This window comes from Balaenoptera borealis, assembly GCF_965194805.1.
Source record: "Balaenoptera borealis genome assembly, chromosome: 15".
NCBI lineage: Eukaryota > Metazoa > Chordata > Mammalia > Artiodactyla > Balaenopteridae > Balaenoptera > Balaenoptera borealis.
The window spans coordinates 59,787,298-59,803,805 of record NC_138871.1 but is presented as its reverse complement, the minus strand read 5'-3'; the positions used below and the strand labels follow the sequence as shown (position 1 = coordinate 59,803,805).

At 40.6% G+C, this 16,508-nt stretch overlaps 1 protein-coding gene across 4 annotated transcripts in view; it reads left to right on the top strand.

The window, feature by feature from the left end:
• TMEM178A (transmembrane protein 178A) overlaps nt 1–16,508 on the top strand; it is a 251,528-nt gene that overhangs the window by 70,978 nt on the left and 164,042 nt on the right. For all 4 annotated transcript variants that reach the window (XM_082358328.1, XM_082358326.1, XM_082358329.1 and 1 more), the window contains exon 5: nt 3,171–3,297. The gene's annotated coding sequence lies outside the window, so the exon portion shown is untranslated. The remainder of the gene's footprint in view (nt 1–3,170; nt 3,298–16,508) is intronic.

The following is a 16,508-nucleotide window of genomic DNA, read 5'->3' as shown; positions in this document are numbered from 1 at the left end:
TTTCTTGTATTCATTGGGTTCTGCTGAACCTGGAAAGGAAATAAATTCCAAAGGCAGGAAATGACCCAGAGACCATAACAATATGTGAAAAGCCAAACCGGTGCTTCCGTCGCTTTATTTCAAACTATTCTAATCTGTGTCCCAGGAAGCCTAACCCATTACCAGATGGAGATCTGTTTTCAGATGCCTCTCGGCATCTGCCACTCCTGGCTGGTGACATTTGCACATTTCAAGAAGGTTGCCACTCCTGGCTGGTGACATTTGCACCTTTCAAGAAGGCAAACCTGTCCCGATAGCTTCAAACTTCCAGAGAGGTGCAGCCCCAGGAAAGTCCTTGGGTCTCTGGCTGACAGCACCAGCCATCTCATGTGCTTCACTGTAGCTGAACTGTTGCTGGCCTCCAGCCTAGAATGCTAGCACACCGAGTCTGTTCTTGAAGACTTGCAGAATCTGAAATCACAAAGCCCCGTGTTGCCAGAAAAGGCTGGCTCCCTCGCCTGCTTCCTAATCCCTTCTCACCAGGCTTTCCTAAAGAAACCCGATGAGTCAGGAAGGAAGAAATCGTGTCTGAGACAGAGCTGGGGTTGGGCTGGTCTCTCTCATCACTTCTGAAAGTTGCTCCTGTTTCACTATGCAGGGAATCTTTGGGGATTCGGTTGTGCTTTTTCTGTTTCCTCCTCTATCAGCTCTCTCTTTGAGGACCACTTTATTTACCACTCACGAAATCTGCTCGGCAAAAGCGGGAGGCCCTCTGATGAGGAATTCATCACTGTTGCAAGGAAGTTTTGACTTCCCTTTTGTCCCCAGGAGCATGGCAAGGAAAAACTCCCACCTCGACTCCCAGGTGGAACCATCATGCAGTTGCTTTGTTCTGGCCCGGGGGCCTGTGCTTTTCCTAGGCTTTTAATTTTTACTGAACACCATCCATCAGTCTTCCCACTGAAGGCTGTGTACCAGTTAGATTTTAAACCCAGTGAGGTGGCTTCTGGGATACCTTGCTTCAAACAGGTTTCCTGCTAATCCCTTCCCCAGGTAATCAGAAAGTAGCTGTAGTTGAAATGAGTAATGTGCCCAACTCTTTCAACACTTTCGAAATGTTAAACAGATTAAAGTATAAAGAATCCAATATATTTGTTGACATCTGGTTTATAGAAAATCTCCAGCAAGAAGGAAGGGGGGAGTTCAACATCAGGCTGGGTGAAATGGGAGCACCGGTGAAGGGCACTGCTCTCCTGCGTTCTGGCATCAGATACCTGTTCTGGAGTCCCAGTGGCTCTGTGCCGCTATCTACAATTGTGTGCTGTTTATTATGAAACATACTTTAAACAGTATGTTCTGATAAGCTTGGATTTATCCTTGGTGATGGAATGTAGTTTCCATTACAAGACAGTAGCTTAATATCAGAGGTAGGTTGCATCAACTATAGGAAGGTGGTAATAAACAGTAGATAAAAGAACATAGGGGATCTTTATGAAAAGGAGTGGAGAGAGAGAGAGAGACAGAGAAAGAGAAAGTCTTTTTTGTTGTTGCCAGGAAGAGACAATCTTGCAGGGAGTATAAGATATATGAGTCTCTCTGTTTCTCCCCTTGCCTCTGCCTATGGAAAAGGAGCCAGGAAAAGCTAGAAACAGGAGACAGAGGGAGGCCATCTCTCCGAATGTTGGTACCAGCCAAATAGGATAAATTGTTCATATTATGATGATGACGACAACTGTAATGATGAAGAGAACATATTGACCCAGTTGAAAAAAACAAAGGCTTTGATTTCAAGCCATGCTTAAGTACCAAAGTACTCCTGTTAGAGCCATTTACATGACCCAAGGGACAGGAATTTAGGGTGAGTGAAATAAATGTAATTGGAAAGAAAAATCAGGATTAGATTAAAATGTGATTGAGAATGGTTAAAAATTAGGAGAAAGGTACCAAATTCTACCTATTTTTGTACTGCTTTCAGTCTTGATCTAATGATCTGTTAAAAGATAACATCATGAGTTAAAAACTGTATTCATTTTTTTAAACTGAGGTATAATTGACATGTAGCATTTGATTGGTTTCAGGTATACAACATAATGATTCGATATTTGTATATATTGCAAAATGATCACCATGATAAGACTAGTTAAATCCGTCACCATACATAGTTACAACATTTTTTTTCTTGTGATGAAAACTTTTAAGATCTACTCTCTTAGCAACTTTCAAATATTCAATAGAGTATTATTAACTATAGTTACCACACTGTACATTATATACCCATGACTTATTAATTTTATAACTGGAAGTTTGTACCTTTTGACCTCCTTCACCCATTTTGTCCCCCCCACCTCACTCCCCCAGGAACCACCCATCTGTTCTCTGTATTTATTTATGAGCTTGGTTAAAAACTGTATTTTTATTTAAATGTATAACAGAGCAAAAGATTTTGTTCTGTTCTCCGAGACACATATTTGGGATGCCTGGCCATTGGGAGCCTTCTCATCCTCTACAGCCTTTACCAGAGGCAAAGAACAGAGGATGGAATACACAGCTTCTTGAGTGCTAGCAGTGAAAGGTCAGAGTTATAACATGACAGTAAATGTTATATTCTGCTTAATCCCAGCTTTAACAGAGGTAGTTGCTAGACACTTAAAGTGGGTGCTTATATTTTACAAATGGGAGAACAGAATCAAAAATGGAAAAAGAATAGAGCCAGGAATCCCAAACTATGCGCTAGGTGCCCAGGACACCACAGCAAACTCACGGACGTCCTGTGGCATAGGCTAAATGTTGAGGGAGATGTGGTGATGCTTGACATCTGTTGGCCACCAGGTGAACTACTTGGTCAAGATCGTTCACAGTTTCAACATTAGATTGTGCTGCACTCCTTTCAAAGATGTCTTATCTTTGAGAAGCTGGATTTTCAGCAGCTGTTATAAAATGCAAGTAGTAAGTGAAAATCAGTGTGAACACGAGGTGAATAAGTGGTGGTGTCTATACAGGTTCCAAGGTTTGAGAGATGATGTTCAATGCCTGGCATACATATCCTTTTATAAATAACTGTGGTTAAGAACAAAATAAAAATATTTTTTCTTTCAATTTATGTGTATTATATTTTCAAATGGCTAAGTTGTTGGGAACTTTCTACTGGATAAGTGAGATTTATGTTAGTGTTTTTTTTTCTTTTGGCCTAGGAGCTCTGTGAAAAAATTACTGAGACACTAAGATGCTGTGAATTGGGAAAGTTTGGGAACCTCAAGATTAGAGCTATACGAACTGTCTCAAAGGGCAAAGGTGGATTTTAATGGCTTAAGCTCAAAGGTGAGTATAGAAAAGTGATTCTATTTTTTTTTCCCCCAGACCATTCAAGGCACTGCTCACAGTAATTCCCCTGTTTCCACATAAAATGAACATTCTTAGTCTGAATTTTTTTTATTCATGGAACTATTTGGTAGACTATTAAAAGTTGTCTTGTACAGTGCTTCTCGAACTATCTTCCAGTCTGTCATGGACTATGTGATAACATGTGTTAACTTGGCTAGGCCAGGGTGCCCAGATATTTGGTCAAACATTATTCTGGATGTTTCTGTGAAAGTGGTTTTTTAGATGAGATTAACAGCTAAATCAGTATTTGAATAAAGCAGATTGCTTCTATAGTATGGGTGGGCCTTATCCAATCAGTTGAAGGCCTTAATAGAACAAAGACTGAACTCCCCTGAGCAAGAAGGAATTCTGTATATATAAACACACACACACACACACACACACACACACACACACACACGCACACACACACATCCTGTTGATTCTGTTTCTCTGGAGAACTCTAATACAGATTGATACTTTTAAAAAATGCAATAAAAATAAATTTTTAGGAAAACAATCATATGCTTAAATATTGTGGAAATGTTAAATTGTTATAAAACTTTCTAAACGCTTGCTTTCAGTTTCCATGTTTAGTTTGTCTGATTAGTAATAGTCTGATTAGTAATAGAAATAGTAATAATAGTCTTTTGTAAATAAGTTCATTTGTATCATTTTTTTGATTCCACATATAATGGTTATCATATGATATTGGTCTTTCTCTGTCTGACTTCATTTAGTATGATAATCTCTAGGTCCATCCATGTTGCTGCAGATGACATTATTTTATTCTGTTTTACGGTTGAGTAATATTCCATTGTACATATATACCACATCTTCTTTATCCATTCATCTGTTGATGGACATTTAGGTTGCTTCCATGTCTTGGCTATTATAAATAGTGCTGCTATGAACACTGAGGTGCATGTGTCTTTTCAAATTAGAGTTTTCGTCTTTTCTGGGTATATGCCCAGGAGTGAGATTGCTGGATCATATGGTAACTCTATTTTTAGTTTTTTAAGGAACCTCCGTATTGTTCTCCATAATAGCTGTACCAATTTACATTCCCACCAACAGTGTAGGAGGGTTCCTTTTCTCCATGCCCTCTCTAGCATTTATTATTTGTAGACTTTTTGATGATGGCCATCCTGACCGGTGTGAGGTGATAACCTTATTGTAGTTTTGATTTGCATTTCTCTAATAATTAGTGATGTTGAGCATCTTTTCATATGCCTGTTAGCCACCTGTATGTCTTCTTTGGAGAAATGTCTATTTCGGTCTTCTGCCCGTTCTTTGACTGGGTCGCTTGGTTTTTTTTTTTGATATTGAGGAGGGGAGGGATAAATTAGGAGTTTCGGATTAACAGATACACACTCCTATATATGAAATAGATAAATAACAAGGTCCTACTGTATAGCACCGGGAACGATACTCAATATCTTATTATAACCTGTAATGGAAAAATAATCTGAAAAAATACATATTCTTATATATATAATACATATTATATATATTCTTTGATATATATAATATGTAACTGAATTACTTTGCTGTACACCTGAAACTAACACAACATTGTAAATCAACTATACTTCAATTAAAAAAAAAAAAAGTAGGGTTTCCCTGGTAGTGCAGTGGTTAAGAATCTGCCTGCCAATGCGGGGGTCACGGGTTCGAGCCCTGGTCCGGGAAGATCCCACATGCCGCGGAGCAACTAAGCCTGTGCGCCACAAGTACTGAGCCTGTGCTCTAGAGCCCGCGAGCCACAACTACTGAGCCTGCATGCCACAACTACTGAGCCCATGTGCCACAACTACTGAAGCCCGCGTGCCTAGAGCCCATGCTCCGCAACAAGAGAAGCCACCACAATGAGAAGCCCATGCACCGCAACGAAGAATAGCCCCCACTTGCCGCAACTAGAGAAAGCCTGCGCACAGCAACGAAGACCCAACACAGCCAAAAATAAAAATAAATAAAATAAAATAAATTTATTTTTAAAAAAGTGTTTAAAAAATGTAAAGTAAAAAAAGTAGATATTAACAGCTGCACTTCATAAATAAGCTGCACTTTATAAATAAAATCTTCATGGAGATAAAAGAAACTGCTTGTAGAAAAGACCTCATGGATGGGTGACTCAAAGCCCCCCACCAAAAAAAAAGAATTTGTGGAACACACTTTGTGTAGCATTGATCTCATAAAAAATGTAAATACATCTGTACACGCAAACATGTATTATTTACTTTTTATTTTGAACTAATTTTAAATTTACTGAAAAGTTGCAGAACTGGTACAGAGCTTTCCCATATATTCCCTCACCCAAGTTTCCCAATTTTAACATCTATACAACCATAGTACAATTTTCCAAATGAAGACATTAACATTGGTACAAAACTATTAACTAAACTGCAGAGCTTATTCAAATTTCACCAGATATATTTTAAATAGTGAAGTCACTACTCTAGGATGTGCAACTTTAGCAGATACTGGGCCAGAAGATTTTTGCAGAATAGGTTGAAACTGTTGCTTTATTTTGTTTGTAGATAAGCCAGCTGAGAATAGAAAAATTTGACAGCAATTGTGGATTGTTCTATAGAAGAATATACAAACCACAGACCTCAATTAAAAACATCTCACATATTGATCGAGCCACTACCACAGTTCCTAAGCTTGACTATCATTTCTGCCAGAAATAACAAATTCTTTTGTATTTAGAGAGATTAGTCACTTAATGACAAAATGCATTGAAACATGATGCTTGAATGTGAATCTGAAATGGTATGCATTTTTGGCCAAGCGATTGTTTTCCATCTCTTCTGTAAAGTCTTTTATGACCTTTCATAGGTAGAACCAACCCACCTTAACGGCTTTTTGGGCTCCTACCGTAACGACTTCACAGATGTCTGCCATGCCACCTGTTAACAGTTGCTATAATTTGGGTAGGTACCTGCTAAACTGTGAACAACTTGTGGGCATGACTGTGTCTTGCTCACCCTGGTAGCTCAGTGCCTGGCCTAATGCCTGAAGCGTAGCAGGCCTGCAACACATGCTCGCTGAAGGAAGGAAAGAATGAATTAAACACGCAATAAGTTCACATCAACATTTTTTTCCTACCTGATCTTGTTGGGAAAAGAGCCCGTAACTCGAAATTATTCTAGTGGAAAAGACAATGGCGCATATATATTAAAAAGGAAAAGCTTTCAAGGGCCTTGTGTTTGAGAAACAGGCTTTGAATGCCAGGTGTGACTTACAAACTGAATAAAGAATATCACTGTTACAAACAGCACAAGTGTCTGGGTGCTGACTCACTTTATTCCATAGATGTATTGTACTCCGCAGGTAATTTTATCTACCTGAGTAAAACTCGATTTCCACTTAGGCTGATGTGTTATTAATGGTTATCATTATTATTCAGCATTTCTACAGTATGTGTTTTCAAAGAGTTATGTTCCTCATTCTTAATGAGCTGTGCAGACAGAGGTAATGAAAGGTCTCCCATGTAGCTGGTATTCAGTACATTGTTACTGACTGATTCATTACTGAACTCAGTTAGGGACAGGTGCGTGCAAACTTGGAGGAGGAAAGCCTCCCTCACTTTTACACGGAGGAAGTGTGGGGAGCTGGGGGCAGGCAGACAAAGGCTGGGGAGGGAAGGAAGTAGGAATTCCTCCCAGATGGGAATGGAGCAGCCTTCTGAATCCCTGACCCACTTCAGCAATCCTCAGGGCACTCTGGGATTACAGACACATCATGTTTATTTGCCCTGTGAAGGAGTATCCTTTGGGATCGGAGCTGCTGTTTCTTAGGAACAAACTGTTTAGGGATTGCTTTTATGAGTCTGGGGTCAATTGTCAGCATTCTACTTATGCTTATATCACCTGATTATAAAACTGGGAAAAACAAGATACCAAGAAAAATTTATAGAAATTCAGAACATAAAAGCTGATTAGGGAGATATTCTCATAGGAGGTGTTGCAGTTATGGTAGGGTGACTAGCAACAAGGAAAGTGTTGATCCTAAGTGTCCCTAGTGGCCAAGGACAGACGAAATATGTCTTTGAGAAATGGAGAGGAGAAGAAGTTTGCTTCCTGTTTGTTGGAAACCTCACTTCCTCCTAGAAGCCCTGCTCAGTGGCTTGCTCTGGTTTTGTCAACTGAGAGATGAAAGGATTTTGACAATGGGGGTTGGAATTAAGCTTGGGTTGTTGGCTTAAAAAATAATGTGTTAGGTCTCTGGTAAGTACTCAGAAAATCCTTCCTCCTGCCTTTTTTCTCTTTTTTTTTTTTTTTAAATTAGCACATGAAATTTGTGTACTTTGGTCTCATTGGGCAATGACCACAAATATTTGTCTGGAACACAACTTGGAAGAAAGGAAAGTTGAGATAAAAATACAGACCTTTCCTGGCACTTGGGTTGGCTGGGAGAATTATGGAAAAGCTCAGGGAAATGTGCTGCCATAAACTCAAAAATCTACTTTGTCATGGGCCTGGCAGGCCAGGTTAGCCTGGAGCCATACATGAAGGCCACCAGGGAAGTAAAAGAACCAGCCTGGAGCTCTCAGAAAGGTGGCAAAGCGGATTTCTCTTGTCTTGGGTAGAAGCTCAGATCCAGAAGTCAGAGTCTGTTAGGAGGATTAAATGAGATAATGCCTGCCAACGAGACTGACACACAGCCTGGCACCTAGCAGATGCTCATGACAAACTGGAGTTCCTTCGCTGCTGTGACTTCATAAGGCCTGGGAGTGGGTGTCTGAAGACACTGTGTCTCAGACGATGGCTTCATGCCATGTTGGTATTCTACACTTTAGAAAACACTGGAAAGTTGGACTCGTGCAAACTCCAAATTCTTCCATTCTGGTTGAGATGAGCCATAGCTAGGGAGGCAGCTCAGTTTCTTCATTTGCAAAATATTATGGTTCTGGGAAATAATCTTGTGACCTGAATGAGGAAACACACCTGATATCATTTCCTCAGATAATAATTGGTCTGGATTTCAACTCAGAAGAGAACCCTAAGATCTCCCACCCACAGGGACTACTGCTATTTCTATCTGGGGCAAGGACCCAATATCTGGGATACCTGAGTTAAGATTTCTTGGTAGTACCGTACCAATTTCTCGCAAATATTTGGCTTGGAAGCCTAAACCAGGGAGAAACACAGAGCTTTGATCCCAGCTGCTTCATTCTCCACCAGCATTGTCATAACATCGAGTCCTACCATTTGTGACCACCTTGTGACCAGGCAGTTCTTCCTGCGTCATCTGCCTGGCCAAAAGGCAAGTCCCTGGCCATGTATCCTTTTTAGCCCCTTATCCCACTGTGGTGCTGCATGTTCTCTCCTTATGCTTTTGTTTTCAGTCTCTTCTCAACTGGATTATTCTTGTTAGCTTTAAAGCATACCCAAAACTCCCTCCCATTGAGAGTGGAGTGGGATGAGTGGAGACAACCATATCCCAACCGTACATTCTTCTCAAACCATCACATTCTCTTCTCCCCTTTCTAGAGACTTCTAGAAAGAATATTTATACTTGTGGACTCTATTTGCTCACTTCCCACTGACTCCTCAGGTCACTGTCAGGTTGGGTCCTGACCCATCAACCCAACCAAACAGCTTGTGCTGAGGTTCTTCCTCTTCCCTGACCTCCCAACAGTAGTCTGCCCTGTTCACCACTCCTCCTCCTGCAACCACTGTCTTTTCTTGGCTTCAATGACACAAGACTTTTCTGGTTTCCTCTATCTTCTCTGACAGCTAATTTGCTATCTCCTTTGTAGCCTTATCTATTCTTCTCAAGTCAATAAATATTAAAATACCCAAGGCTCACTCCTGGACACTCTTCTCTCCTTATTCTATATTTTATTCATGCCAAAAATGTTTCCCCAGCCTAGATCTCTCCTCTGAGCTCTAGACCCATGTATCCAACTTCCTACTTAACATTTCCACTTGGGAAGTCTCACAGACATCTAAAATATAACACATCCAAAACCAAACTCTTTTTTTCCAATTTTACTTTTTAAAATTGAAGTATAGTTGATTTATAATGTTGTGTTAATTTCTGCTGTATAGCAAAGTGACTCAGTTATACATATATATACATTCTTTTTCATATTCTTTTCCATTATGGTTTATCACAGGATATTGAATATAGTTCCCTGTGCTGTACAGTAGGACCTTGTTGTTTATCCATCCTATATATAATAGTTGGCATCTGCTAGTCCCAATCCATCCCTCCCCCACCCCTCCCCCTTGGCAACCACAAGTCTGTTCTCTATGTCTGTGAGTCTGTCTCTGTTTCATAGATAGCTTCATTTGTGATGTATTTTAGATTCCATATATAAGTGATATCATATGGTATTTGTCTTTCTCTTTCTGACTTACTTCACTTAGTATGCTAATCTCTAGGTCTATCCATGTTGCTGCAAATGGCATTATTTCATTCTTTTTTATGACTGAATAGTATTCCATTGTATATATAATACGTACCTCATCTTCTTTATCCATTCATCTGTCAATGGACGTTTAGGTTGCTTCCATGTCTTGGCTATTGTGAATAGTGCTGCTCTGAACATAGGGTTGCATGTATCTTTCTGAATGATAGTTTTGTCCCAAAACCAAGTTTCTGATCTCCCCCACCCCCACTTCAAATCTCTTCAGTGCTCCCTATCTCACTGAAGGGTTAAGCAGGCCAGAACTTGGGGTCTCCAGGACCCTTTCCTCTGCTTTACCCTTCACATTCAATTTTGCCTTCTAAACCTCTCCTGAATCCATACTCTTCTCCCTTCGTCCTTTCCCACTATCCTAAGCTACCATCATCTCTCACCTAGGCTGCTGTAAAAGCCTCCTTACTGGTCTGTCTGCAGCCATTTTGACCTTTGCCTCTCACAATGCATCCAGAGTGATTTCTTCACCTGATCTTCATGTCCGCCCCCACGCCACCTGAAAATGGTTAAAATGCTTGAATGTCTTTCCATTATTTTAGGGTGCAATATTCTTAACAGGCCCTGCACCCATACAGCTCTATCTCAAACCATGCTCCACCGTGCTTCCTGCACACCAATCACTCTGGTCTTCTTTCACTTCCTTTTACTTGCTATGCTTCCCCTCTCCAATTGCTTTTTGCCCCTCTTCATCTTGTAACTTCCCCCCTTTCTTCAAATCTCAGCTCAGTCATGGCTTCCCCAGGGCTATCTTCCCTGACCTCTATATCCAGGGCAAATCTCTACCATATGACCCTGGGTACTTTTCCTTCATATGCTGATCATGGCTGTAATTTTATATTTATTGGTATGACTATTTGGTTCAAATAAATTTCCCACTGACTGCAGACTCCATCAGGGTAGGGACTTTGCCTGATTTTCTGTGCTTAGAGCCAGCACAGTGCCTAGTACATACACAGAAGATGCTTGGTAAATGCATTTGTTGAACAAATGAATGAATGAATAAATGAATGAACATGGACTTTTGTTTACTGTAATTCCTTTGGCTCCCTTTTCTTCTGACTGTTTCACCCATGCCCTATCTTTTGTCTAGTCATTGGAACCTCAATCATGAGTTTGGCTTACATGTCCAGTGCCATTGCTGGGTCTCCTTTCTATCATCGGTAAGGAAACTCATGAGATTCTGCATAACCTTTGGATGGCATCCTCCTGTGGACACTTCCTCTCCTGCAATAATTTTGTTATTATCAAGATTCTGTTCAGAACTTCAGACTTAGGTAATAAGAGAGAGTACCACCTGAGGGGGGCAATCTCCCACCTAGGACAATAAGATCATGGAATTGCAGGGAACCCTTGGTAATCATTTAGTTTAATTTCTCAAGCGAAGCAGACATCCTTTCTGTGCCACTTCTGACAGATACTAGTAGCTAATGTTTATTGAGCATAGACCAGTTACTGTCTTAAGAACATTGATACAGATGAACCCATTGAATCCTTTGTAACCATATGAGTACAGTTACCATCATGCATCTTTCATAGATGGAGAAATAGTGGAATGCCTGTCTAAGTCATACAAGTAATAAGGGGCACAGTCAAGATTTGAACCCAGGCCATTGTCAGAACCAGAGCTTTTAGCCACCGTTCTATGCTATGCTACCTTTGTAGTTAGCCAACATTTATGAGGACACTTCCAGGAGTAGGAATTCACTCCACTGTGAACTGGATACTAGCCATTTTTCCTAGTTCCAGCCTCTAAAACTATACAGAATAGCCTGCTCCAACTTCCATAGACAGTCATTTAAATATTTTCAAAGACTAAGAGTAATTTTTTTCTGTTCATAAAAATAACATATGCTCATTGTAGAAAACTTGGAAAAGTTCAGAAGAGTATAAAGAAAATAAGAATCCTTGATAACCAAGGAGAAAATAAATGTTAACTGCCAAGAATCCATTAGCGTTTTGTTGTTGTTTTTAATATCTATATTTCATTAAGGGCCCATGTAAAACCTGTGTCCAGCCAAGACACCTAGTTCTCTGTCACATGATCTTCCATCAAGCCAGATTTTTTCCTTTATATAAAATCCTAAATGTAAAATTTTACATTTATCCCTTATAAACTATATTTTGTTTGTTTTGATTCTTTCTTCCATACTACTGAAACTCTTTGAATCTAGGTTCTGCTACCTAATATGTTAGCCTTCCAGCTTTGTGTACGACATGATTTTGATAAAAGGGCTTTCCATATGTTTATTCTAGGAGTTGATGAAATGTTGAGCAGGGAAGAGCCCTGTGATATTCTATTAGGGCCCTCCCTCCGGTTTCACATGAGTCTTTTCATCAATCATTTAGGATGGCTGCTCAAGCAAATACAAATCAGTGATCACTTCTCAATTTCTAAGTGCTCACAAGTCATCATTTAAATACTTCATTCTAGAACTTTCCTGGAAATCCCTGTATGCCAATCTGTTACTTCAGACTTTTCTCTGCAGTGGAAGGGGCTGTGTGTAGACACACTGGCCCTGACTAACATTTAATGGGGCTGAAGAAATGATCCCACGGGTATACATTGTCTTATTCTTTCTACTTCAGGAGATCAGCTTCCTGGCAACATACAGGAAACTGGAAAGCTGCAGTCTAATAATATAGCCACTGACAGGAAGATTGTTGTTTAGATTGCTCTTCCAGATTTCTCAATTGAATAATCTTGGTGAAGAATGACTGCTTCATATTTTTTTATGACTTGGATCAACTTCAAGCCTACCTGACTTTATATAGTAGATGGGCTGCTTCCATGTTGCATATAAATTTTTTGGGTGGAAGTCAAATTCTACCTAAAATGTACTACTGTGGGAATTTCCTTTTTAAGGCCATCTTGTAGTGAGACATTTTATAAAGTCAGGGGTTCTTCAGTGATTTATCTCTTCGTATTTTAAAAATCACAGTTGTTTAAAGCAAAGCAAAATGATGCTGCATATTTCTTTACTTTTAGAAATGTTGGGTAACGTTTTTTGTGATTGTCATTCTGAGCAAATAGGATTGGGAAGATCTTGGGACTGGCCGGCAGCCAGCTAGTGAGTAAAACCCGAGCCTCTATCTTAAGTCACATTCTCACCTCACCATTCCCTGGTGCACTCCTACTGATGGAAGATTGCTTCTTTTGATTCCCCGGATTGATGTTTTTCTCGTTTTCCAACTGTCTCCATCAATAACTCAAAGAGAATTACATTGAAGCATCTTCTCTGAGAGTCCTCCTGTCACTCAGCTGCAGGCGGCGGGGCTGGTGGTCACGGGGAGGCGTCCGTCACACATCTGTGTTCCTTGTTCCCTTGGATTGGAGCTGTGTGGAGGCCAGAGCCTCAGCTTGTTCACCTCTGGGTCTCCATAGGACTAGCCAGAGCCTCCCGGGAAGTGGTGTCACCACATATTCATTGACTCAATGGTGACTCCCAAACTCGAACAGGAACCAGCTGCAGGGAATACCTTGGGGCCCACCCTGTTGTCACCAAGGGGACCATGATGGTTTAGACTGGCTTCCTGAGATTTCCCTCCCCTGAACTCCTGCAGTATTCTGAGGCTCACTGGTCCTTAACCAAACTTCCTTCTTTTTTTCTGTAGTGTGTGTATGTGTATGCAAGCATGTATATGTTGTTTATACTCATGAATAGTCTGTCTAGGTTTCTGTGTGTAGTATGTCTCCAAGGCAGGTACTGTGCCTTAATCATAATCCCAACCCCTAACCCTAATCCTAACCCCTAACTTTAATCCCGACTTTGATCCTAACCCTAAATCTCAAATCCCAGAGCCTAACAAAGATCCCTACTCATAGTCAGTCTTTAATAAATGTTTGCTTTTTATTGTGAATATTACTATGATCTTAATATAACTAAAATCACCAGAAACTAAAACAGCCGTACATTTTCTATGTTGTATTATTCAATGAGAATTATAGTTTAGAATGAGCATCCCCTGACATCAAAAGAGCCAGGAGATTAAGATACCTTCAGTATAAATTTTCATGTTTAGTAAGTAACTCAGCATCTTATTGCTGACAGTTAATCTATATGGAGGAGTTCAGCTAACCTTGTCAGTTAATTGGAGTAGCCTTTTGATCAAGACCACACCATTTGCCAATAAAGCATGTTTAAAGTGTGGTCTCTAGTTTCCATCCTCTCATCACCCTGATTTCACAGGATAATTTTATAGATAGCTTAAAACAAAATAATATAAATGAATCAATTCATTTAACTAGAACCCCTTAATATCCTACTTTTAGTTCCGTGACCAGCTACATAATTTGTGGGACCCAGTGCAAGATGAAAATATGGGGTCCCTTGTTATTAAGAATTTCAAGATGGTGACAGCCGAACACTAAGCCCAGTGCACGCCCATGGAGCTGGCCCTGCATATTTTACAGATGGGGGACCCTAGGTCTAGAAAGGCATAGCAAGACACTGCCAGGCCCCCGCTGATGGGTGCTGGAGAGATGGTTAGAACCTGGTCACTGGACAGTTGGTAACTGCTCCCACCGCTTGGTTTCCCATTCATGGGCTTCTCCCACTACCCAGCGTCATCACGGTTGGGCAGCTGGGGTACATACCCGGTGGTGTCAACTGGACATTCTGCTCTTAGCACTTTCGTTAGTTGTTCCAACCCTTAGCCTGATTTCTTTCTTTTTTAAAAAAATATTTTCTATTTATCTGTTATGTATCTATATAGCTATCATCTATCTAGATATTTGGCTGTGCCGGGTCTTAGTTGCGGCACATTGGAACTTCGTTGCCGTGTGCGGGATCCTTGTTGCAGCATGCGGGATCTTTAGCTGCGGCATGTGGGATCTAGTTCCCTGACCAGGGATCGAACCCCGGGCCCCCTGCACTGGGAGCATGGAGCCTTAGCCACTGATTTCTTGCCTAACTCCACACCTGAGCTAATTTGCCTACAGCTGCTCCTCATTGTCAGCATGACGTCTTCCACCAGTTTTCTTGAAAACTCTGAGGAAATTTTGTGTGATGCTGGTGGAAAGAAAGCTGATGAGAGACATTTTGCAGATTGGATTGCTCTCCTTGGCTCTCAGAAGCAGAAGGGATGCATTTCTTCACAGCGAGTTTCTCCTCCCTTCCCAAATCCCAACATACACTCATTCTTAAGTGCAAGCCTACATGTCTTGGCTAAAACAGCCTCAGGATAGGGTCCTGAATACCTTGGATATTAATAAAGAGAGGGTAAGAAATTCCATTTTGAAAGTGTTTCAAATGGAAAATATTTTACGTCAATTCCTGGGAAATCAATTCTCAATCTCTGGCTCTATCTTAATTCAGCCCCATCTTGAATTAACCATGTCTGTTGTTTGCCAGAATTCCATGGACTTGAGAATGTGTTAAAGAATTTCATTTCCTTCTTTCTCCCCAGAGGGACTGCAGAGTCAGTGACTGTAGGAATTCAGACCCCTTTACCGTGCCAAACTCCCCCAAGCCACAGACATTGCATTAACTTCGGAATGTGGCCAAGCCAGTCCCTTTGAGAAGGAAGCACTGCTGCCCTGAGCTGGCATCTATGCTGACACAGCCTTGCATCTAGCCCACAGGCTGGGTTTTGAGTTTATTAGTAAAATTCAAGCAAGCCTGAAGAAACCCTCAATTCAAAAAAAAAAAACAAGAATAGCCGGTTTAAAGAAAATCAGGGTGGAGGGCGAGGGATGGGAATTTCACATTATTTCTACATAACAGATAATGAAACAGGTTCCAGGAGGTTTTAAAAGAATCTAATTAAAATTATTTATATTATTTCACATTTGCCCCCCTCCAAACTTTTAGACAGGACTGATAGCCAAGCCAAAGCCATCAATTTGATGCTGGCTGTGCACAGTTGATAGGCAACATTCCTGTGAGTCCTCCTTGCTGACAGGGAGCACCCTGGGGAAATACCCAGCAAATGGAAGACACAGTGGGGTCCTAAAGGCACTTCTCTATAAGGGGGTAGATAAAATAAAGACACAAAGGCAAAGGAACACTTTAATAATGATATAAGATAAGCTACTACGGACCAAGTGCAAAAAACAGACATGCTTCTTGTGGCAGTGAGGAGCAAAATGAAAGGATTAGGTCAGTGAACCAGGGAGGGCTTCCTGTAGGAGGCACCATTCAAAGCAGAGTTTTGAAGGTGGTCTGGGTGAAGGGAAGAGGAGGGAGGGCCATCCCTCTGGGAACTGAGATGATGCTTGGATTATCTAGATGACAAGTCTGCTTTTTCCCTTAATTATTGTATTTTATCCATCACATATTTTGTTCTAAATGATTCAGACTGCTCTGTCTGCATAGACCTGATCTCCAAGGTATCCTTGATTGGATGTGCAGGTATTTGTAGTTAGACTATAAAGTGCCACATAGAGTGGGAATGTATAATGTGAAACCTTAATTCTGGATAAAAATGCCAAGATGTGAGCTATGCTGCTTCCTTTTAGTAATTACTCATTTCTGACAAAAAAGCAGGAGGCTTAATTCACCCCTAGGGCAATTTAAAAACACTCTTGTCAGTTAATTCACTCCCAGCCCTGCTCCCCAGATAGTTTTTTTTGCTTTCTCATTTAAGTCATTTTAAAAGTTATATCTTTCTTTCTGATTCATGACTGTGTAATCATTTAGCTAGTTAATCTGGATAAAATTAACACTTTCCTCTAAGGCAAATATACTTTGTTCTCTCTGGGAATATCATACCTAGAAAAGAGCTATAGGTTACTTGT